We start from the raw sequence: 21,044 nt of genomic DNA, 5'->3' as shown, positions 1-21,044 counted from the left end.
TGACACAAATATCTCTTCGTCCCAACAGATTTAATCCCTTAAAGAATTTTTTTTTTCAACGTTTATTTATTTTTGGGACAGAGGGAGACAGAGCATGAACGGGGGAGGGGCAGAGAGAGAGGGAGACACAGAATCGGAAACAGGCTCCAGGCTCTGAGCCATCAGCCCAGAGCCCGACGCGGGGCTCGAACTCACGGACCGCGAGATCGTGACCTGGCTGAAGTCGGACGCTTAACCGACTGCGCCACCCAGGCGCCCCAGATTTAATCCCTTAAAAGGCCTTCTAAGAATAAAAAAAAAAAAAAAGAAAAAAAATTGAACAATATTGGGAAGCTTTGAGAGAATGGGTAGTATTTTTATAGTCTCTCCTTTGTCCCAAGACCTGGAACGGGAACCTGTGTACACGCACGTGTCTGTGCCATGGAACCAGCCCCGCGGAGACTTCCTCTCCGTTCTGCACGGGCTCGGTGCTCCCCACCACCCCTTTCACCGTGGCCTTTCTGTCTGGCCAGATCTGTTCTGATTCCTGGTTGGCTGAAGGGATTCTTCTTAGCACCGGCTATGGGGGTTGCGGCTTTTTCCTCCCGGATGAGAACGTCTGTCTCCTGCTCTCGTTCTCCAGGGAACACTTGGCTCATCTCACCTTCCTGGGTTGTACGACTTCTGGGAGCTCACCAGACGCTATTCCCTCGTCGTCTTGCCCTGGACATTCCGTCCTCCTCCACCTGGCCCTTTCCCCTTTCCTTTCCATGGCCAGATTTTGTGACGCGGCTGACGTGCTCGCCACCAAGGTGCACAAGGCCGTGTTCCCTGAGTTGTTGGCGGTGGAGAGGGCCGACGACAGCCTTTCTGCCTCCAGCGTCCTCGGGCCGCAGTTTCCCACAGAACTGCCAGAGTCTAGTGTCGTATCACATCTGCACGGTTGATGTTTTTTTAAAATTTTAGACTTAAATCTTACCTATGCATTTCTTGTACTGTGTACGGATGGCGTAGAGTGTCGTCAGCCCTTTTCTGTTGGAGTTTGCGGCGCTTCCTTCACGGCAGAGGCCCCTCCTCCGACGGTCTCGGGGGTTATTTCGGCCCCGCGTGTTTCTGCTTTCCCGTGAGGGTGTGTGGCGCTTCCTCTCCAGCCGAGCCGCTTACCCGCATCGGCCTGTGTATGGTCGTCTGATCTCATTTCCTCTCTGATTTCTCTGTGTTCACCTTGACTCTTCCATGGCAGGAACGTGGTTTCTGTCTGTATCTCTGCCTACTCGCTCGTCCCGACTGACTTCTTGGTTCCGTGATGCTGGTTTAATTCCCTCCTCTGACTTTTTTACAAGGGAACGATTGCCTCCGTCTCGTCTCTTCTCACGTCATTAAGATCCAGAGGGGACGGTGCCAGAAAGCGCCTCTCCTCTGTCCGGGTCCAGAGGCCACATCACTTGATGGTGGTCCAGCCAGAAGCTTGCTGAGTGACTTTTGGACAAAAACATAGTTTCACGTTATTTGCATGGGTTTGTTTTTTTTTTTTTTTAAATTTTTTTTTTTTTCAACGTTTATTTATTTTTGGGACAGAGAGAGACACAGCATGAACGGGGGAGGGGCAGAGAGAGAGGGAGACACAGAATCAGAAACAGGCTCCAGGCTCCGAGCCCTCAGCCCAGAGCCCGACGCGGGGCTCGAACTCCCGGACCGCGAGATCGTGACCTGGCTGAAGTCGGACGCTTAACCGACTGCGCCACCCAGGCGCCCCTGCATGGGTTTGTTTTTAATGTTTGTTATTTTTAGCCCAACCTTTGGCCACAAAATATTTAAATAATAATTATAGTTTTTCAGATATTTCCTCTGTATAAAACCGCTTTTATGACACACAATTACTTATGAAAGTGCTTATGTTTAGAAGGTACTGTGTTAAAAAATATTAAGTTTGTTGAAATTTCTAAAGTAAGTTCTAGAGACAAAGGGGGGGAAAGCTGAGCTTTTCTTAAGGGTAAAACACAAGTAATGTTTTAGAATTGATTTAAGCATCACTGTTTGGTTTCAGCTTTCAAAATAATGCTGAAGCTCGGAGCATTACCTGGGTTCATGAGCATGGCGGAAGCAAGCCATCTTTTCCCGATTCCTCTAGAGTGTATGCAAGTGGTAATCTCCCTCCAAATTTCTGGCACTCTTTCAACACCAAGAAGCGAGAAAAAGTCTCTGATTCGGAACTTCACCGAAGCAGATTTGAAGGCTGGACAATCGGCTGATGCTCTTGGGCTTGACAATAGGCTTGGCTGGGAAGGTGATCCGTGTAAGAACTTGTTTGAGCTTAAAACACGGCCCTAAGAACCCAGTGAGTTGACTCCATGGTGGCAGGTGCTCATTTCCCTGTGTGGTAAACCGTAATGGCCCTTCCCCTTCCCCTTCATCCTGGGGACCTTGCTAAGCACTTCTGTGCACCTGCCTCAGCTGCTGTCATCACCCCGTTTTACAGATGGAGAGTTTGAGGTGCTGAGCACGGTCCCTGCGGAGGCTGCACAGCTAATGAGGCGTGATGACAGGCTCTGTACCTTGGCCGTCAGACCCCAGGGCTCTTTGTCACCACATTAAAAAAAAAAAAAAGGCACTACTCCACAAACACAGTGTTTCTAGCTGGTTTTCAAACCTTTTCCACCTTTCCTTACGGTCCTGTGACCTGTTGTAATTAAGGGGAAAGGGGTCTTAGTGAGATGGTCACAGTGAATGTGTTTAACTAAACCCATGCTGAGGAAATTGTCGACAAGAAATGAGTGGTTTGCACTAAAAAGAGCCAAGCTTTGAAAGGCCAGAGTTTAGTAGGACACGTATTTAGCGGCACTTAGGAACAGTCCTTGGCATTGAGGGGTGGCATCAGGAAGGTCAGCAAGGTAACAGGGGAACCTGTCTGCTTTCCGTTTCTGAGCGTGGGAGGGGTGTGGTCAGCAGTGTCCGTGGCCAGGCCCCTCGAGGTGGGGGATGGGTCAGGTGCCTGCAGGGGAGAGGGCATACATACACTTTGGGGGGGTGCTGGTGTCCTGGGGAGGTCTTGGGTGCCCTGTGGGGGGGCCTGGTGTCCTGGGGGGGTCCTGAGTGCCCTGTGTTGGAGGCCTGGTGTCCTGGGGGGACTGGTGTCCTGGGGGGGCCTTGGTGCCCTGTGGGGTGCCTGGGTGCCTTGTGGGGTCCCTGTGTGTTCCTGTGGCGGGGGGGGGTCTATTGTCCTGTGGGTGGGGGCCTGTGTGCCCCTGTGGAGGGGCCTGGTGCCCTGTGTTGGGGGCCTGGTGTCCTGGGGGGCCTGGTGTCCTGGGGGGGCCTTGGTGCCCTGAGGGGTGCCTTGTGGGGTCCCTGTGTGTTCCTGTGGGGGGCTGGTGTCCTGTGGGGGGGAGCTGTGTGCCCCTGTGGGGGGGCCTGGGTACCCTGTGGGGGGGCTGTGTCCCCCATGGGGGTTGGGTGCCCTGGGGGGGGGGCTGTGTGTCCCATGGGTGTTGGGTGCCCTGTGGGGGGGGCTATATGTCCCATGGGGGTTGGGTGCCCTGTGAGGGGGGGCTCTATGTCCCATGGGTGTTGAGTGCCCTGTTGGGGGGGCTGTGTGTCCCATGGGGGTTGGGTGCCCTGTGAGGGGGGGCTCTGTATCCCATGGGGTTTGGGTGCCCTGTGGGGGGCTGTGATGTGGGGCTTAGAGCCTGAGTGCACTTGTTCCCAGCAGTGTCCCCTGATTCCTGAGTCCATCACCATTTTTAAAAAAAATTTTTAACATTTATTTTTTTTTGAGAGACAGAGACAGAGCGTGACAGGGGAGGGGCAGAGAGAGAGGGAGACACAGAATCCGAAGCAGGCTCCGGGCTCTGAGCTGTCAGCACAGAGCCTGATGCGCGGCTTGAACTCATGAACCGTGATATCATGACCTGACCCGAAGTCGGCCGCCCAACCCACTGAGCCACCCAGGCGCCCCCCATCACCACTTTTAAAAGGGACAAAGAAAAACAAGATGGGTCCTAAATGACACAGGGAAGTGCCCAGTGGCTGAGAGGGAGGCATGGCCTTGAGGAGCACCCAGCAGGTGACAGGGGAGGGTGTGTTTGCTGTGGCTCCTGCGAGTGCCACTCCCCCTCCCCCACCCGTCTACACAGCCACAACTGGTAAATGGAGCTAATTCGCTGTTCAGTACGGTATGTTCTGTGCTCCCACTACGGCACACGGGCTTTTATCGTGACCGGGAATCCCAGTTTGAAGTCGGCCTTCTTGTGTGCTCCCAAGGGACGTGCTGGAGGGACTTGGCCATGTGGGTAGGCAGACCCGGTCCTGAGCCAGCGCATCCACCCCTGCTTCAGCCCACGTGGCCTCCAAAGACTCCCTGGAGGGCGGGCTCTGTCTCCCAGCAGCTGCTCTGTGTGGCCACAACTGTGGGAGCAGGCAGCAGGTGCACACGAGGGAGCCGTGCGCCCAAGATCCCGCTGCCCTCGTTACCTTCTCCTCGTACTTAGGCCTCACCGCGGCCTCCCCTTTGGCTGGCATTCCTGGATGCTAGTTTTGATGGGAGCCTGGAAAAAGACCGTGCAAACACTTCACAGGTTACGTTGTTGATGAGCCCGGGGCCCGTGAATCCCGTTACAGATGTCACAGTCGGCGGCTGCTAGCATGACCTCTCTGACGTGTCTGCGGGTGGATGGAGCATTTCTCTGGCCACATCACTTTCGAATGGAGTCATCTCTGGTGCTGACGGATGGCTGTGTAGCAGACCACTTCACAGCTTAGTGCCTTGAAACCACAGCCAACATTTATCGTTTCCAGAGGCTGAGGGAGAGCTGGGCTCCGTGGGCCGGTGCCTGGCCCTGCCGTGTGACGGGCCTGTGGTCGCCGGCCTCTGTGGAGGCTGGGATGGCCCAGGTGCTCGCTCACGGGGCTGGCAGCCCCCCCTCTCTTAGGGCTGTTGCTCTGACCCCTTGGCTCCTCCAGGGAGCGCCATCGGGTGCAGCCGGGCTCCGCGTGGGACTGCCGAGTGACCGCACGGCCATCAGGGGCGATGCACAGACCACTCAAGATTTTCTCAGGTGTGTTTTTACCGTCATGTTGTATTGAAACTATCCTTTTATTTGGTACCCATCCCCGCCGTTATAAGTTTGTCAAGTACCAGGAACATATTTTAAATCTTTTATCCCCGTGTTCTATTCCCGTGGAGATGCTTGACACGAAGCAAGCACCCAGCGCCTGTGAGAACAGAACTGACATATAAGTTGTTTTTAATTTTTTGGCTTCTAGAATATTAAAACCGTCATTTCTAGTTGGCCTGTGCTAACGAAAATCTCCCTAGGACCGTCCCTGGAAATGGAGGCGCTGGCGGCAGGTATCGCGTGTTTGTGACTCTTGATGCGCGTCTCACTGCTTCCCCTCGGGGCGGCACAGATTTATGTCTCCACGGGCGAGCCCCAGCAAGCCCTTTGTAGCAGCTTCCCCAGCATTGGCTCGTTTTCGTTTCGTCTCCTGTCTAAATAAACTGGCTAAGCTAAAGGAGCGGGTCACTATTCCTGTGAGTCGCATTTTGAGATTATGGTCACTTGTGACATAAGTAGGGGGGCTCTGGCTGACCGAACATGCGTGCAGTTTTGGTGTTGACTTGGCTTGCACCTGCGGGTTAGGGCTAGCTCATACAGAACCGGAGGGCATGTATTGTAAGCACTATTCTGGAATCCGGATGCGTGCTTTCGCCCTTCTAGCCCCGTGACACGTGTGTGTTGGAGAGGGCAGCACGCCTGAAGGAGTCAGAGTCTGTCCACAGTCATCCCGCTGACCCTGAGGGCCAGTTATGGCGAGAACTAATTATCAACCTAATTTCACTATCAGATGGGTTTATGACCATGTTCCAGTAAATGCAGAAGTTTTGTTTGGTGCCAGTTAGACGGTATACCAGCAAATTGAACCCTTTTCCACGTTGTTCTGTCCCCTACTTTGTAAGATCCACTTGACATGATACTGTGCATGAATCGTCATGCTGTCGTGTTTTATATCCTCCAACTGCGTGAGAACATAAATATCACATAGTGCACAAAATTCACCGCCCTGGGGAGTGATCCTGTGTTTTGACTGTAGTGATGGTTACAAAAATGTGTGTGTGCCTGAAAATATGGTGGTAGAACTGTCCACACGGTGTGCCTACGCCAATCTCCTGCACGTGTTGTGTGGTGTTGTCCTACAGCTGACTAAGGTGTCCACACTGGGGGAGGCGTATGCAGGGCCATTCTGTACTTCTCCCGTATCTTCAAGTGCATCTGTAGTTATTTAAAAATAAGAACAGTCTTATTGGCAGCTCTGTGAGGAGTTCATAGCACGTGGTTGAAAATCGCTGACGTCACGCGCAGGTAGGAATCCTTTCTGCCGACTCCCTCACAGGGTGTTTGCTCGAGGTCTTGAGGGGACAGTTGCTGACCTTGATTTTCTTGGAGTGAAGCTGTCGTCCTGTAAGTCCCGCCCAGAAAGTTCTATCTTCAAAGGATGCCATGGAAAAGTCAGCCTCCTCCTTTGTAAGGCAGCCCTTCAAATATTTGATGCCTGTACCGTGCTGGCTACACATCCTGATGTTGAAACGGTGCCCGTGGGGCAGGAATTTCCTTCCCTACAGCTTCGAAGATTTCTCTCGTCACATACTTACCCAGCTCCTCTCTGGGACTGTGGTCCCAGATGGTGTTTTCTGGGAGTGTGCTCCAGACGTCTCTGGCCAGCACAGTGAGAACCCGGGTTTCGTGGAGATCACAGGCAGCAGCGTAACGTTGGTGAGCTGTGTGTCGGAATGTGTGAGGCCCTGGGTCAGCCCGTCCCGGGGCCGGGGGTGGAGGGCATGCTCGGCTCTCGCTTCATTGTCTCCAGTGCTGTGTGATTTCGGAGGTGCACTACGGGGGGATGTGATCGGTGGCTGTCCTGAGGACCCTGTCCTGCTCGCATGCCTTTGGCTGCAAGCTTACTGAGGCGGGGTGAAGGGACAGAAGTGGCATTTTCATGCTGCATTTTATTTCTCTATTTCTTAGGGGCAATTCTTTTTTTAGCTTTTTAAATTTTAGTACATTTGATGCACAACGTTACGGTTGTTTCAGGTGTAAATGTAGGGATTCGACAAGTTGATACTATGCTGTCTTGTAATGTTGGTATAGCTCAGGATCGATTTCACTAGACATCTTAGTCGTGGACAGAGTCAGGTGACTAGTTGACATGTCAGAAGGGAAAACGTCCCGCTAGGCAGATGCTGTGCCTAAGGACACAGAGCCCCCCGATCTGCCTTGAATCCGTGCGGTCAGTGTGGCTGCCTTATGTCTAGGGTGTTTCCTGAAAAGATGCTAGTGGTGTTCTGGGATGCTAGTGGTATTTTGGGGCAAAATATACTTAACGGACTGGCCGGCTCCAACGCCGTCTGTTTGGGCGTAAGCGGGAGCAGTACCTGGCAGTGTCATAGGAGCCCCAAATAGGCAGGCAGATGATTTGGTTATGGCTTTCATTTGGTAAAGTCTGTTTTGTGTCTTAACTGAAGTTGTGATTTTAGGAACAGGGTTTTTGGCTTGTTTTGAGCTCAGAAATAGGAGAATTTGTGTTTCTCAGATTTATAGCAAAAGTATTTTAAAAGAGAAAATGTGCTATAATGGGGGAGAGGGTTATACCCATTCTCTGGTGGTCGGTTTCTGAAGAAGCATTGTGTCCCTGACAATAAAATGCCCTGTGCATGGGAGCAGATGTGTCCTCTCTAATCTGACGGGTTACGGAAGCTGCGGATATATGCTTTCATGTAGTCGAAAATGACGTATATTCTCCAGGCTAGAGTAAGTTTTTAAGTATTTCCTATTTTTCACCAAAATTGATTAGAAAAGCCAGATCCTGATCTATCTCACCATCAGACATATTTATTCTGAAATTAGGAAGTATTTTTAAAATTCCGGGTCAAGGGGCACCTGGGTGGCTCAGTCGGTTAAGCGTCCGGCTTCGGCTCAGGTCATGATCTCACGGTTTGTGACTTCCAGCCCCGTGTGGGGCTCTGTGCTGACAGCTCGGAGCCTGGAGCCGGCTTCGGATTCTGTGTCTCCCTCTCTCTGCCCCTTCCCTGCTTACACACTGTGTCTCTCTTTCAAAAATGAATAAACGTTAAATGGAAAAATTTTAAATTCTGGGTCAAGATTTTGATCAGGAAATAAATGTCAGTTGCCACTTAGAAGTATTGCAAAAATTTAAAAAGGTCGCTTGGAAATTTATACTTCAAATAGTATCTACAAGGCCATGACATAGCGAGAAGTGATACTAATCATATTGTGTGATTTTAACATGATTGTGATCATATTCTAATTTGTAACAATTTTTAAAATGTTCTTGAAAAGGGAACAGTGAATATTTGTACATAAAATCATGCTTTCTTACTGATTCACAGTAACTTAGATGGGTGACTGTTCCCACATGAGGTAAAGTTTAACGCATACAAACATGACTTGAAATCCTACCAGATGCTTAATGTGGCCGTGGTTACTGGAGCAGCTCTGCTGTCCCCTTGGTTGTGCGTCCTGCATCTTGAGTGAGGGAGCCACTAGCTACTCTTAGTGACGGACCACGTGCTCCTGACCATCAGCTTGCTGGGCGCCCGACCACCTGTGACGTGTCGGCACAGTGGGTCTGCTCCCTGCCTGCTTCTGGGGGAGCCCTGTCCCTCCCATCTGTCCGTGCAGGGATGCCGGTGACCAGGTGGGTGACACCACTAGCCACACAACCTCCAGTCCACCCCTGGCCGGAGCCCCGGCGAGGAGCAGGGGAGGGCAGGGTGCAGAGTCCCCCACTGCATTCTGTCCCCAGACCGTCCTTGCGGCTTCTGCCGGCAAACCTCCCAGACACCCTGTGATGTCATGCCTTGTTTACCTGAGACCTTAGGGGGTACGTGTCCTCTGGATGCTGGGGCCCTGCTGCAGGCTTGGTCTTGAATGGCCCACGTCCAGGATCCTGTTCTTCACTTTGGTCAGACGGCCGTCCTCATTATAAAACGTGCCGCCTCTTCAAGAGCCCTCGGATGCCGACTTGACTTCACTGCCCGCACAGCCCTGTTTTCCCTAATGCTCATCCTCCTGGCCTTCATGAAGTAGATTCAACTTCTGTTCATTAAGGCCCAGTCCACACGCATAGCAGGAAGATACCCAGTTTCCATTTTATTAGAAATTTCATGGACCTTGTGTGAGCTCACTGTGTAACGAGCAGGACTGGCTGTCTTTATAATGGCTTGTTTCACCCAAGGAGCACACAGAGTTTTTGAAGGAGGATCTAACTGTTGAGAATTCGGCTGTCATCCAGAGTTAATACCTGGAACAGACCTTCACGGATGTGCTGATGTGTTTCTTCGTAAGTGTGGAGGATGAGGTGGGATGTCTAAATGTGAGTGGGGCTGTGAGCTTTCCCTGGTGGGCTTTCTCCCAGGTTGAGTGCCCAGCCTGGGGAGGGGGTGGAGTAGGGTATTCACGCCCTGTGTCAGCAGGAAGCGGAGTCTGTGACCCTGACAGAGCTCGGGTGTTTTATTCTGCTACGAATTTGCATTGTCAAGGACCAGAGATGCCCCTGATCATGTCAACCCGCCCTGTGTGCAAAATGGGCCACGTCTCCTTTGTCTTGAGGCGTGTAGTCCTTGCTTACGTAACCCTGGCGCTTTGCAAAGCCAGGTGGGACTGACTTGAGAGATTATTATCTAAACTAGAGAATAATCAGTAGCAAAGGCCCATCCGTCTTGTCAATAGCAGCACTGTGAGACACTGTACCAGACCTGGCTTGCCACTAACAAGCCTCTGGGGTGCTTGCGTTTTTGCACACTGGAGCTCATGCAACTAAAGAACACTAGTGTAATTTGTCTTTCAAAACAGGTTTCTGGGTACTGCTTTAATAAAGTAAAAATGAGCGTTAGGGCTTCATTGCAGTTCCTGTGGTTACTCTCAGAGACCGAAAGAATTATTTAGAGTCAACAGACTGTTGTTTTAAGAATACGTTTTAATTGGTTGGTCACCAGCTGTTTAGGTATAAACACAGACATGTGTGCACCCACAAGCGTGCACGGACGTGCACACACACACATGCACATACATGCACACACCCAAAATACATACACACATGCATGCATACACATGCAAACACACGGCACACAACGTATGCACATACATGCACACAAACATGCAAACACACGGCACACAATATACGCACACACACACACATGCATATGCCCGCGCACACACATGCACGCACACACACACATGCAAACACACGGCGCACAAACATACATGAAAACACATGTCACACAATGTACGCACACACACGCACACACATGTGCAGATTCAAACACAGACACATGTGTACATGCTGTCTGAAAAGTCAGTGGTGCCCTGACTTACAGGCAGTCTGCAACTCCTGTTCTGTTAAAGACGTTCAGTGGAGCGTAATGAGCTTTAAAAAAAATCTGAGCCACTGGGAGCAGCTTAGCTAGTAGGTGGCCACCTCAGGGGTGTGATTTGAGGGACCTGAGAAAATTATCTTCCCAATTTCCTGCCATACTTACTGGGTTTTTTCCTTTGAAGATGAATTCCTGAGGGTCTGGGAGACTCTGTTTTAACCCCCTGCAGTTACACTTGGATCCCATCTTAGGAATCTACACTGTTCATTGTTTTGCTGTGATTTCCCTCAAGGTGTATGTACAGGCAGGACCCAGAAGAATGAGCCTGGACAAGTGATCCTCAGGGCTGGGTCCCTCACTGACCAAGGAGTCAGGAGCCGGGGACAGACGGTTTTGCTTAGGGGTTTGTGTATTTCGTCACGGGAATTCTCTCATTCTGTCCTTTGCTGGTCATGTGTAGGTGGACACAGAAACAGGTTCTAAGCTCCAGACTGGTTCCTGGGGTGGCTCAGACCAGGAAGCATGACTCTGATAGGAGAAGTGGCCTGGGGACCTTTCCATAGGCTCTGCAAACGAGGGCCAGGCGCTTAGCAAGCCCCTGCAAGCCTGTCTACCTCGCACCCTCTGCCAGGCCCCTCAGATCCACCTCCGAGCTGAGCTCTGTGGTGTCCTGAACACCTGGTGTCTTCGGCTGCCATCCTGTGACCTGCTCCTCTGACATCATTTGCCTTTGGTCCCTGACGAGCCTGAACGCCTGCCCGTATTCTCCACATAGTTGTCTCCGTTCCTGGAATTAAAGAAAACGCTGATGGAACGAAGCCTTTTCTCAAAACTGATACTGTCTTTGGGATAAAAACACATGCATCCTCTGTGTCTGTGTTCTTGGGAAGCTGTGTCCGGGCTGGGTGGGTGCTGTCTGTCCCCCAGCTTCCTCTGACCACAGCTTCTCTCCGCCACGTCCTCACGGTGCAGTTCAGGCTAACACCCAAGTGCTTGTTAAATGCCTGACGACTGATTTATTTATTTTAATCTTTATTTTTGAGAGAGAGAGAGAGACAGCGCGTGAGCTGGGGAGGGGCGAGCAGAGAGAGGGAGACACGGAATCCGAAGCAGGATCCGGGCTCCGAGCTGTCAGCACAGAGCCCGACGTGGCTCTGTGCAAGTTCATAACCTGACCCGAAGCCGGACACTTAACCAACTGAACCCCCCAGGCGCCCCAGATGCCTGATGGCTTTAAACGTGTGTCTTGTTTGACCCCCAGGCCCCATGGGGGGCCCCTGCCAGTGTCGTTCCAACTTTACACAGGAAGAAGCCTGGGCTGGGAAGACACTTTCCATCTTCGTGGGGGTAATAAATGCCGAGTCGCAATGCTCCTGGGTCCTGCTGGCCCCCCGCACTCTTGTGTTCTCTCTGCAACGCGTGGGTTCATACCAGGTTGTTGACAGAGCCCTGCTACTAATTCTCTTCATGTTTGTGAGGAGTCAGGAGCTCTTTGTATACACTTTGAACTGCTGAACTAAATCATTGGTGTGAAAAAGTTAACAAGTGTTTGTTAAGTGCCTGCTGTGTACCGTCCTGCATGCAGGATAGAGTAGGGCCTTTTAGCCTCTTGTAAACTGATGAGGAAGAAGTGTAAATGCAGATGGAAGAACAGGGGAAGAGAGTAGAGGCTTGTGTGCTGGCTGCGATCTTGCAGACTTCGGGATGGAGAACTCACCACGTGTGCCCTGGGGCTGACGCTGGACCTGGGTCTCAAAGGGGTCTCCGGCATGACCCTGGAGCCCTGAGGTCGTGACCCGGCTCCGCATGGAGTCTCCAGGGTGACCCCGGAGCACCGGAGTTGTGACCCGACTCTGCACGGGGTCTCCAGGGTGACCCCAGAGCATCAGGGTCCTGACCTCACTCAGCACAGGGTCTCCAGCTTGACCCTGGAGCCCTGCAGTCCTGACCTGACTCTCCACAGGGTCTCTGGCGTGCAGGGGACGTCCCGCACATTCATCCCGTCCTGACCCTGCATGGCTCCAGTTCAGGCCAGTGAATCGCAGTCTGTGTCCCACTACGTGTTGTTATAAATAAAGTTTTATCAGCACACAGCTCCCTCCCCCCGCGTTGCTCCGTCCTCCCCGGGCTGCCGTCCGGCTGTGGTGACGGTTGTGGCAGAGAACGTGTCCTCCTCCAATGCTGCTGTATTTTCTACCTTGCCTTTGTGGAGAATGGCCCCTCCCTCACTGTCCCTGTACCCTTACCGTGCTTTGCTGTGGGCGGGTGGAGGCGTGGTCCAGACCCTCACAGGGTCAGGGCTTTCTCACTGATTTAGGGTGGTGGGTAGCATAAATAAACCGGGCTTTGAAGAAGAAGCAGGAGTAGTTAATGTGACCACAGGGCATCTTCCTGTGACTCTGCTTTGCATGAAGTCAGGACGTTCTCTGCGAAGACATCACCTTTACTGTCTTGCTAGTTAGCGGCTCTCGACTGCCCTGCAGGTATATGTGCTCGCGCCAAGGTTGATCAGCAGCCCCAGCAGCCCTAGCGCCCGCAGACCCTGGTTCTCGCCCTGCCCTGCCCCGCACATGTTCCCCTTGGCAGAAATTAAAATCCGTTCACCCTCACGATCGTGTTGAAGACTCCTAACTCGTGGTATTTAACCAAAGTTCGTAATTTTTACATTAATTCTAGACCCTATTCTTGGAAGTATTTTGTTAATTCCAAGGAGACACATTTCAACTGTCACTTCAACTAAAACATCACTGTTTGAGATTTCATCTTCTTGTCCGTTAAAGAACATTTGGTGCCGCGTTGCATGTGATTTCCTTTCCAAACCCTGAAATCCAATAACAATGACAAGCTGACGCGGCTGTTGGGAAGGACGGTCGGAAGGCAGTCCTGCGCTCCCGGAGCAGAGACAGATGCGTCTCTGCGGGTGACGGCCACCGTCCACAGTCTGATACCCTCGAGGCACGGGAGGAAGCAGCTGAGAAGGTCAGTGCTGTCAAAGTGCTCTTGGCCTGTCCTGTTTGGAGGAGTCCTTTGTTGTGTGCGATGTGCCACCGTCCGAGTTAGAGCTGTTTTCACGCACGCGCTGTTCTCTCCTAGTGAGCACGAAGCACTCTTCACACCCGAGAAACACACCGCGGACGACAGGTGGCTCGTGCACAGCTCGCCGCTCGCTGCTGGAGCTCAGGAACCCGTCCCCCTCCTGTACCGAGATGCTTGTACCAAGTGACAGTACCCGGACCAGCGGGCCTCCGCTGCAGAGTCACCACCCAGGACAACTCCACAAAGTAAGATTTTCACCCAGAATCTCCTATAGGAGAGAATTCTCTCTGTGTCCTGAGTGTAACATCTGCCCTCTGCGGACAGGGTTCAAGATGAGCGTCCTCTGGTGGTGGAGGCCGTGTCTGGGTTTGAAGGTGAGTTGTTCCCACGGTATTTAGTAATCCTATGTTTGCAGGGAATGTGGCTTCTTTTGCTTCCGATTCGGACTATTCTAGAATTTGCTTTGTTGTGATTATGGGTGGGATCTGTTTTGGCCATATTCTCTTAGCTGCTGGCATCTGTCAGGGACGCACGTGGGGTCGGGGATCCAGCCTTTGGCCCAGGATAGGGTAAACTGAGTGACGCCCGGCCTTGGGGTGTGAGCATGGATGCCTTACAGGGACAGCATGGACTGCTGGGCCCCTTCCAGCGCCGCCTGTGTGCAGGAGTGGGGGAGGGAGCGAGGCACGGGAGCCGCTTCTCTGGGAGCGCAGTAAAGTTATTCTGTGAGCTTTGGTTCAGTATTGCAGTCGCCAGCAAGTAAGACACACGCGAGGAAGCAGACGTGGATATTAAGGCGTGATGGCTGTAAGCCTGTCTCTGTAAAGTCGATGCATCGTTTTCCAGGGACGGATAAATTATACAGTTGTTCGCGTATTTGTGTCATGGAGCAGGCTTGGTCAATGGTCTTGCAATTAGGCGACCTGTTTATTTATTTGCTTTCAAAGTACAAGCGGGCCATCCTGTTCCTAAAAAAATGCTGAGCTCTAGTTTTGACGTGAACCGAGGAGGCAGGTTAGAGGCCCGAAAGAACGTGTGTTTTCCAGCCGTCAGGCCCTGGCCGGCAGGAACACTGGCTTCTCTCAGTCAACAAGTGTTTGCCAGTTTCTTTCTCTGAGTGTAGTGCTCCAGAACCTTCTCTGAGGAGCGAGGGTTTGCACGCAACAGTGCTACGGCGTTCCGAGGTCTGCACGTGTACCAACCACCTCACCTCGTTTTATACTCGGAACAGGTCGAGGTCTTTGGAGTTGTGACCACATGATTTGTTAGCTGAATCAGCGTGTGTTTGAGAGTGAGAGCAACGTGTTAACCAGAGTCACCAGGACGGTGGACACCATCTGGGATTGTACGGATGATACGGGACGTGTGACCCCCTGAGCTTAGGACCCCTTGGGTTTCAAAGGAGCCGAAACCCAATCAGAGTGTCCCAGGCCAAAATGAGGTTGGTTCTCCAGCCGTTGGGAGAGACCTTCCCGAACCCAGAGCACGGCGGACGGCACTATCGTCCAGCTCTGGGTTTGCCTCACTGAGGGTCCGTACTTGAGAGGCTGAACGTGGTCAGTCTGCAGACTCGGGATTCCTGGCAGAGCGAGTCTGTCCAGCTCAGTGGAGACCAGCGTCCACCCTCCTCACTCCTCATCCACGTGCTTGCTGGTCACGGTCCTTGGGAGCAGGCGGAATGGTATCCAATATCCCGCTGCAGGAGGGCTCGGTTCTTGTCCACAGTTTGTAGATGGAGACCCTGAAGGGCAGGTGGAAATAATTTACCAGAAGTCGGCTGATCAGCGAGTGTCAGGTTGAGGGTGGAAATCCGTGTGCCGCTGTGATGGCCACATGTGTTTAGAGTAATCCGTGTCACCTTCACTGTGTTCTTGGGGACAGACAGTACCAGCCGAGGTGAAGCACCTTAGGTCCTGAGAAGATGAGCGTGCCCTTCCCACTAGAAGCTTCGTAAGGAGATCCAGACGTGTGGAACTGCTGATTTTCCTCAGGCACGAGAGGCATCATTAAGCAACCAGGCATAAAATGCCATATATTTTGTATCTCGTGTCTGCTCAGAGAAGAACACTGAACCCATCTCATGTCCTGGTGATGGAGCTGGTCTTTGAGATACAGGACGGGGATTCCAGCAAAGACGTTGTTGCTTGTAGGGGTGGATTAGCTGTGCTGAGTGCGGCTAACATCTCTGGGCCGGTTACCAGACTGATCTGCCCCTAATTATAGAACCACAAATTGCGGGCAGGCAGAAACCTGTCTTGGCCGTCCTGATCTCAGGCAGTCAGAGGCCTGGACGCACTGTCTATTCATATGATAAGAAGAGCGAAGGAGACAAAGTAATTCCCTAAATTGGTGAGAACTCAGCTGCAGACTACACAAGACTTAAATTCAAATGATTTTACCCAGAGTTTATTTCCCAGGGAGAGGCCGGGGATCCGGGGTCCTCTCCTGCTGTGTCTCCTGACCATCTATCTGTCACATGCCCGGGCATCATGGGGTGTCCTCTGTTTGTGACGGGTGGTGTGGACCTGTCCCTCTCCGACTTGCTGCCAGGTCAGCACTCCCTCCAGGCAGCCTCTGGGCACACCTCCTTCCTCACGTCCCAGCTGGTGTGGCCAGGTTGCGGGTGTAGGAGGGAGCCGTCCAGATCCCAGGGAGTCAACCTGAGCGAGATGTGCGGGGGCAAATCCAGAACAACGCACGAGGTGCTGAGTGCTGTCCCCCACCCGTCCCCCTCACCCTCCAGGGCAGAGAATCAGATGAGGAAATAGACGCCCCTACTTCCCTACAGGCAGTAAAGGTCGACCAGAAGTGTGCCCATCCCACTGTGGAGGGGGTCAGAGGCTGTCACCGTGGCAGGCTTGTAGCGACCTTCTGGTCTGTGCTGGATGTGCTTAGGTTCAGAGCAGGAACCTCGCACCCGGTGAAGTCCCAGGAACCCACGCGGTGTCCACACCGTCACTGTGACCAGGGCACCGGCAGCTCCTTCTCAGGTGTCGGGTTCTGCAAGGACACAGCCCTGCTAACAGTGGTACCATCTGTGTAGATGCCCGGGGACGAAGGGACCGCCGATGAGGTTGTTCGCAGAGCGCCAGAGATGGGACGTTTCCGAGGTGCAGCTTCAGCTTTTACAGATAAAGAGTTCTTTGAAGTTCTGGATGATTCTTTCCAAAAGGTTGTCCTGATTCACCTCCAGAAAGGTCAGCATGTTTTAAGACAGAAAGCAGGGTCCTGTTGGTTATGTTTGGTAGAAGGTGTTCCTTCCCAGCTGCCCGGGCTCTGTGGTTGTAGCTGGCCGGGCACATCCCGTGGGACACACTTTCCTGTCTGCAGTAATGGACCTGAGGCTGGTCCATACTCGACAGAGAGACCCGTTGGAAATACGGCCCAGGCTCTGGAGTACGTGTGTGTGTGTGTGTGTGTGTGTGTGTGTGTGTGTGGCAGGTCTGTGTGTAACTGCACGTGTGTGTGTGACTGCACGTGTGCGTGTGGCGGGTTCCAGTCCTTCCGCTCGGGGGCCTGTTGGTTCTGTTGTAGCCAGATCCCGCGCCCGCCCCGTCTCTTCCGTTCGGGGCCTGTTCTCCACTTTCTCGTGACTGCAGCGAGATGCCACTTCCCGTGGCAGCCGTGTCCGCATTCCTGATTCCAGCTGGTGCTCCCTCCTTCCACCCACGAGTGCTCAACCTCACAGCTTGGGTAAAGAGTTTGCTGCCCAAGAGCTCTGCGCCCCCGGCTGCCCGCTTTCTGTTCCGATTCTCCTCACCTCCACCTCCTGCGTCTGTGTCTGCGGCTGCCAGTCTGATTTGCCTCCACTCAGGTGCCACATGAGGTGGCAGGGACAGTGTACGTCCCACCTGGACGGGACGAGGTCCTCGCGGCTGGGGCTCCGGTTGAAAAGGAGCGTCCGTGGGAGATGCTTGAGCTCCTCCCCACGTCACCAGGTCTCCCCTTGGCGACACAGCTCTGGACCAGGGGCTTCTCCCTTCACGCGGCCGTGACGTGGGCACCTCAGCGGTCTCGGTTGCCTTGACCAGAACCCCTTTCTCCTGCTGGGGCAGAGCCGAAGTGAAACGGGGTGACCCGCGCTCTTGCCCCTTGGTGGGAGGGGGGGCGGCGGTGTGGGTGTGTTCTCTGTGCTCATGAGACCACAGATGCTTCACGCTGAAGGGGGAGGGGGGCCATGCAGTGATTCAGAAGCCCAGCTTACCTGTGCAAGAAGATGAGCCTTGCGAGTATCCTGTGTCTCGGGGGATTAGGCCGGATGGTCCCCGAAGCCCCCGTGGTCGAGGTGAAAGACTGACCCTGCTTCCCGACCTGGGGCGTGGCTCCCTGAAGTTAGGGAGAAGCCAGAGCAGAGTTCCGGAATGTGCTTGGATGCCTGGGCAGATCAGTGGGCTTCGGAACGCAGCTGGTGTAGCTGGCCACGTTTTATCAGGTCCTGCTTTTTTCCAGATGTACAGCGGTTCCTTCTCTGTGCACGCATATACGCACGCGCGCGTGCATACACGCACGTGTGGACAGAGATGCAGTTACCGTACGTGTGTGTGCATTTATGCACATACGTGTGCATGTAGCCCACGTCTGTGTGCGTGCGTGCAGCCATAATTACAATCCCCAGACACTGGAAAGCGCCCGAGGTGGCATCCTGATTTTGTGGGCTCTGTGTCCCTGGGAGAACCCATTTTCATCAGAATGTCTGCCCTTGTTGGGTTCTTCTAGAACATTCTCCAGGCATGGCCCATGCCGCTTTCTAACCAGCAGTCCTCCCGCTCCTGTCCTCACCTCCGTTCCTGGCCCCATCTCTGTGTTTTCTTGCGCAGTTATGGCGGCAGACAGACCCGCGTCTACAGGCTGTTTTTTGATGCTTTTCTCTTGGATTCCTGTCTGTTTAGCAAATCTTCACTCTAAACCCGCCGTGTGCCAGGCACTGGGATGGCAGAGATTCATAGCATACGGTCCTTTCCAAAGGAGCTCATTTTCTAGTTGGAAGAGGGCTGTCTAGACAATAATGTTCATGTGACAGGAATGGGTCCAGGATGGAGACAGCTGTCAGGATGGTCTCGGGAGGGAGTCTCTGGTTTAAGTGACTGGCACGCGCATCCGTGGAGTCCTCCACCGTGGGCACTTGCACCAGCGAGGATGGAGCATCCCCCCCGCCCCCGCCGGAGCCATGCCTGGCTGACGTCTCCCTGGGTGCGTGGATGGCGGTGCCGTCCCCCGTGACACACGCAGGGCGGTCGCCCTGGGCCCCGGCGGTGAGTGCGCTCTTGGCCACCCTGCCCGTGTCCTAAACCACTGCTGTTGCGCAGACTTTCCTAACAATCTCCCTTTCTTCACAGGTCGCTTACCGAAGACGGTTTGTCACCACACGCAGCTCTGTATCTGCAAACTGAAAACAGTTCACAACAATGGCAGAAGGACTCAGGAAATTCTGTCGCTGTTTAGTTATTCTGTCATTTTGTATCAAAATGTTAAAACTGAAATTAAACATATATGAAACATTTGGTGCGACTGGGATTTGTTTTTAACGTTAGCTTTATTAAGGGATAATTGATGTAAAGTTGTCAGATATTTGAGTGCGCATCGCGGTGGCACAATGTGCACATGTGTCGTGAAAGGGTCCCCACCATCTGGTCGGTTACCATCGTCAGGTCACAGAGCTGCGGTGAGGGCGGTTCAGGTCTGTTCCCGTAGCAGATTCCATCACACACTCGTGTCACTGACGTGACCACCGTGTTGACATTAGATGCGCGGCGTCGTTCACCTTACGGCTGAAGGTTTGCGGCTTTCTACCGACCTGTGCCCTCTTCCCGCCCCAGGGCTCTGTGTCTGGGATACTGACCTGTGCCGCTCTGTCGTAGATTCTTAGATTCCGCATACACGTGATACTGAGGGATTTGTCTTTCTCTTGTCACCTCACTTAGCGTAAGGCCCCCAAAGGTCCATCCAGGGGGCTGCAAATGGCGGGATTTCCTTCTTTCTTGGGGTTGAGTGACAACATGCTGGGGTGTGTGTGAGTGTGTGTGTGTGTGTGTGTGTGTGTAAATATGTATTTACACATCCACTATCTCTTCTTTATTCATCTACTGATGGGCACTTACACTGGTTTCATAATGGCTCAGATTTCTTGTCCAAGCAAAGCATCACATTTACCTATAAATCTTTATATTTACGTATAAATTAGCATACAGTGTGTATCTAGTCATGCGTATTTATTTTTAGGTATTTTATCTATTTATGAACACGCCCACAAGATTATTGACAGGTTTTAAAGTATGTTGTAACCAGTCCTCCCATAACAAATACATTCTCATTTCTCTTTATTTTTGAAATTCAAAGATTATCACTGAACGTTGGGAATATCGTCTGTCTTTTATGTATGCTCTCTGTATAAATTATTAAGAATCATCCACGTTTTGGGCTGTAACATTACCCAGTAAGGATCCTATTTTGAGAAGCTGGAGGTGATTATGACCCACACTGTTTTGTGGCAGGTGATGTGTGTGTCTGTGGTGGACAGGCCTCCTCTTTAGCTGCAGAATTCAGTTACGGTTGTTCAGTGTGAGCTGCTTCTGGGTAAGGGTAGTAAGGCAGGAGGACACGGAGACTTTGCCCATATCACCGTTACATGACTCATACAAGGGGATGACCACGAACCAGCAGGTTGTGAATACGTATTAACTCCAAGACTGGTGGAGGGCCCACCCATTAGGGTCCAGGCACGGTGCTTGGTGCAGTGGTTTTAGGCAGTGGACGTGGCATGGGACGGCACAATGTGCCCCCACGCCTGGGGTGCGCCGGGGCACAAGGAGGGTTCGGGCAGCGGAAGGCCGCAAGAAGGCCCTGGTGGCAGGTCATTAGCTGGGAGTCCTCTGCAGAGACCTGCACTGTGGCGGCTCCCTAGGGCTGCTTCTGCAGGGGGTGTGCGATAGGTGTGAGTGGAGGGCAAGGGAGGGGAGGCTTGTGAGACCCCTGTGACCCGGGTGGTGGCTGGCGTGGAGAGGAGCAGGGACAGGGAGTCCTGGGAAGGTGTGTCCAGCGGGGAACAGTCAGCGGTGCCTCACGGCCAAGCGGGCATGGGTCGGGAGAGGGAGGGACCCAGGCTGGCTGCTGGGTCCTGCTTGAGCCATTGGGAGGGTTGTGCTAGCAGGACACCAGCCGTGAGGCCGGGGACAGGTGCACGTATGACCTCCTGGTTCTGGTGCCGATGTGGTGCTTATGGGTCATCTGCATCCAGGACACAGGTGGGGCCGTGGGGCATGGACAGGATCTGGGCTGGGGCTGCTTTGGGAAGGTGGTTCCTGGCGAGTCCAGATTCACATCTGGATGTTAATTTGGGTGGGAGGGGGGCTGGGATTTTCTGGGAAAGTCCTCTGGTGAGAAAAGGGGAGGCCCAGAGCCAAACTCCATGGAGACCATCGTTGAAGGCAGGGAGAAGTGGAGGGAGGGATGCTGGGAAGGAATCGGTGTGAGAGGGGAGTGGGGTGTCAGGGAAGCTGCCGGAGGGATGCCGTGGCTGTCTCGTCCCACTGCCGGGGGGTCCCTTCCTCCTTTGTGGCCGGACGATGTTGCGGGACCAGGTGAGGTGGCAGCAGTTTCACTGACGCCACTGAGAGTCGACTCAAGGGCAGGGAGGGCTGGCACA

Source organism: Lynx rufus, unplaced genomic scaffold, assembly GCF_022079265.1.
Source record: "Lynx rufus isolate CCGP_SWC_20201006 ecotype Redwood Valley unplaced genomic scaffold, mLynRuf1.p SCAF_3, whole genome shotgun sequence".
Lineage (NCBI taxonomy): Eukaryota > Metazoa > Chordata > Mammalia > Carnivora > Felidae > Lynx > Lynx rufus.
This window is presented reverse-complemented; position numbering follows the sequence as displayed.